Source organism: Grammomys surdaster, unplaced genomic scaffold, assembly GCF_004785775.1.
Source record: "Grammomys surdaster isolate TR1022 unplaced genomic scaffold, NIH_TR_1.0 543, whole genome shotgun sequence".
In the NCBI taxonomy this organism is placed as follows: domain Eukaryota; kingdom Metazoa; phylum Chordata; class Mammalia; order Rodentia; family Muridae; genus Grammomys; species Grammomys surdaster.
In genome coordinates this window covers 12,106-16,180 of record NW_021604962.1, presented here as the reverse complement: position 1 = coordinate 16,180, position 4,075 = coordinate 12,106, and the positions used below count along the sequence as shown (strand labels likewise).

Genomic DNA, 4,075 nt, shown 5'->3' with positions numbered 1-4,075 from the left:
GGTTGTCAACCCTTTGGGTTGTAACCCCTTTGGGAACCAACCCCTTTCACAGGGGTAGTCTAAGAACATCATGTATTAGTCAAGGTTCTCTGGAGTCACAGAACTTATGGAATGTCTCTATATCTTAAGAAAAACTATTGGGGAGCCGAGCTGTGGAGGGTCTGGCGGTGTGGAGAGGTTTCATAGGCTTCAAAGAAGAGAATGTCAAGACACAGTAGCCGTTTACAAGCTAAGCAGTAGCATGCCCAGCCCAACCAGCCAGACTCTCCCCAAGAAGCCCAGTTAATTCAAGCCAAGAAGAGAAAAACAGCACAAAATGTCAAAAAAAAAAGAAAAGAAAAGAGGAGATCACCAAGAAGTATCAGTATGAGATTAGGAATTGTTGGCCACCTGTACTATCTGGAGGAATCAGCCCTTACATTATCATTGAAACACCCCATAAAGAAATAGGAACAAGTGACTTCTCTAGATTTACAAATTACAGATTTAAAAATCTTTTTATTAATCCCTCACCTCTGCCAGATTTAAGCTGGGCATGTTCACAGGAGGTTTGGCAAAGCATGTTACAAAAGGAAAACAGATACATGCATGACAAACATTTTGAAGTTCTGCATTCTGATCTGGAACCACAGATGAGATCAATACTTTTAGACTGGCTTTTAGAGGTCTGTGAAGTATACACTCTTCATAGGGAGACATTCTACCTTGCCCAAGACTTTTTTTGACAGATTTATGTTGACACAAAAGGATGTAAATAAAAATATGCTTCAACTCATTGGGATTACCTCACTGTTCATTGCTTCCAAACTTGAGGAAATCTACGCTCCCAAACTCCAAGAGTTTGCTTATGTCACTGGTGGTGCTTGCAGTGAAGTAGCTATCTTAAAGATGGAACTCAATATATTAAAGGCTTTAAAATGGGAACTTTGTCCCGTCACGGTCATCTCCTGGTTGAATCTTTTTCTCCAAGTTGATGCTGTTAAAGATGTTCCTAAGGTCCTTCTACCTCAATATTCTCAGGAGACGTTCATCCAGATAGCTCAGCTTTTAGATCTGTGCATTCTAGCCATCAACTCTTTAGAATTTCAATATAGAATTCTGGCTGCCACTGCTTTATGCCATTTTACCTCCATTGAAGTGGTTAAGAAAGCTTCAGGTTTGGAATGGGATGATATCTCAGAATGTGTAGACTGGATGATGCCTTTTGCCAGTGTTGTAAAAAGTGTAAGTCCAGTGAAGCTGAAGACTTTTAAGAAAATACCCATGGAAGACAGACACAATATCCAGACACACACAAATTATTTGGCTTTGCTGAATGAAGTAAACTATGTGAACATCTTCAGAAAAGGAGGGCAGTTATCACCAGTGTGTAATGGAGGCATTATGACACCACCAAAGAGTACTGAAAAACCCCCAGTAAAACACTGAAGTTAACAAATTGGAATCGAACAAATAATGGATAGTTTTTCATATAAATGAGTTTTTCAGAAAACTAGTGCTGTGACTGTCCTTGCCTAAGGAGTTACACTGCCATTCTTTTATTTGAAAGCTGTCAATTTGGCACTAAATGCCTAGGATACACAAAATCCTGGGTTCAATCCCCAGCACTACAAAAGAACAAAACAAAACAAAAAAATTCAAAAAAATTGGCACTAAAGAGAAATACTTCCTATAAAAGAGAACTTGTTTACAAAGGTGACTTCACTCCCAAGGATAGTGGATGGAAGCCAACAACAATTTATGCTATAGCAGTTGTTTCTGTTTGTTACTGTGTTTCTTTAAAATCCAGTGTTACTGTGTTTCTTCTGATGAACTGGGAATTTTATCATTGGAATATGCATTAGACTAGTGAGTGCTACCTTAAAGGATACATTAGCTGACACAGAACTTTGAATCTAGATTTTATATTATTAAATTCCTATACTCTTGAATGGTGCAATTTGTTTTTTGAAAATAAAATTTAAGCTTACTTACAAAGATTGTTTTGTAATAAAGTGACTAATTTATCTAAAGCTGTTTGTAGCAAACAATGATAAAACTTGAATTTTTATGGATGGTAATGTTCAATCTGTTTTTAACTAGGAGTTTGCCTTACCATAATATTCTTAATCAGTAAGGCATTGCACCAAATGTTTAAACTGTGCTCTAAATGGGAGAACCAAAGAACTAAACAAGATAAATGCTTTGGCTTCTTCTAAAAAAAAAAGAAAAATTATTGGAATGATTTACAGTCTACAGTCCAACTAACACAACAATGAGCAGCTGTGAATGGGACCTCCAAGAATCTAGCAGTTGCTCAGTCCTACAAGGCTGGGTGTTTCAGCTGGTCTTCTGTATAAGCTGGAATCCTGGAAAAGAGGTAGGTTTCAACAGATGTGCTGGCAAGTAAGTACAAGCAGGTGAAGAAGAAAGAAGGCTTCTTTCTTCCATTGTCCTTGTGTAGACCTCTAGCAGAGGGTATGTCCAGATTAAATATGTGTACCACTACACCTAGACCTAAACTGTTTTTTACTTGGAACTTGTTCTGTCCCAGGCTGGCTTTGAACTCAGAGATCTGCTTGCCTCTGTCTTCTGGGATTATAGGCTTGTTTCATCTTGCTTGAGCCTAAGCTTTTCATGGTCACTATGCCTCAGATCTGGATCAAAAGCCTCTGTCTTCCAGCCTCAAGACCTGGATCGCAAGTGTGTCATCAATGTCTGGATTGTAGTTCATTCCAGATGTAGTAAAGCTGACAACTGGAAGTAGCCATCACACATCAAAAAACCACATATATTTACATTATGATCCAATGGAGTACCAAAATTACAATTATGAAGTAGCAATAAAAATAATTTTATGATTGGGTTCAACCATAACATAAGGAACTGTATTAAGGGCCACAACATTAAGAAAGAGATACTGGTTTAGAGGGTGGCAGACTGATTTTCCTAAAAAGTCTGGATACTTGCACTTAGCAAAGGCCCCTGACAGCCTCTGTGGGCTGTGATGGAGGGGACTGTCCTTCCGAGGGACTGAGCCACACTTGGAGTTACTGTGTTTGACTATCTTGACTCCCACAACTTTTTATTTAAATACAAGATGGATAACATTATGAAAAATATACTGGACCTGGTATAAATTATTAGACAAACAGGCTCTTTCAAAGTGACCTGACCTTGACCAAGGTATATCAGGGATGTTGTCAGTTTTCATTTTAATGTAAAAGCATTTTGTGCCAGCATTGGTTCTGAGATAGTAACTATATTAGCAATACTGTCAACTTGTTTCTTTCTCCACACTTTAATCTTTATGTAAATCACAAAAAGAAAATAAGGGCTATTTATATAGACATGTGTGACACACACACACATACATACACACACACACACACACACACACACACATACCAAACCCAGTAGTAAATATCAAGGTAATGAAGAATGAATTTTATGTATCTGATACCCTTCAAAATTGTCTTATATAAGAATGCAATCCTATGAACATTTAGCCTCACTTGCCTTACTTGATAGTGAAACTGATTGCCTAGATAAATAATTCATAAAAGTGACTTAAATGAGTTGAGTTAATTTACCTTGTTGCCTATCATGAATCCCGATCACCGCCAAGATCTGACTCAGACACCCAGCCTCTTTGTTCTTCCTTATCTCTCCTGACTCTGTCTTACTTCCCCATCTCTTCACATTGACCTAGAAGCTTACTGGGAACACAGAAGTTTGGCTCCAGTGTTGAGAATTTTGTTCAGAAGATATCTGATGAGACTCCATCCTTTGAATTTTAAGTTATGAGTTGGAATTTTAATAAATGTCTCAGATGTCTCTGTCACAAGTGAATTACACATCACCTTTGGAGAAATGCTGTTTAAAATAAGTGATAGGAATACCTAATACTTGGATATATTTTACATGACAGAATTTTTACAAGGAAAGAAAACCACAAAATACATCTATTTCTGATATTTTAAAATACATAACCTAGTCACTCTAGTCATATGTGAAGTTACAGAAATAAACACACAGACCATTTCTAAAATGTCCACTGAATTTATTTCTAAAATAACTGCCAGAGTCACTTTCT

At 37.3% G+C, this 4,075-nt stretch overlaps 1 pseudogene; it reads left to right on the top strand.

Moving 5' to 3' along the window:
- Positions 1-201: 201 nt before the first annotated feature.
- LOC114633163 lies at positions 202-1,428 on the top strand (annotated as a pseudogene).
- The last annotated feature ends 2,647 nt before the right edge of the window (positions 1,429-4,075 follow it).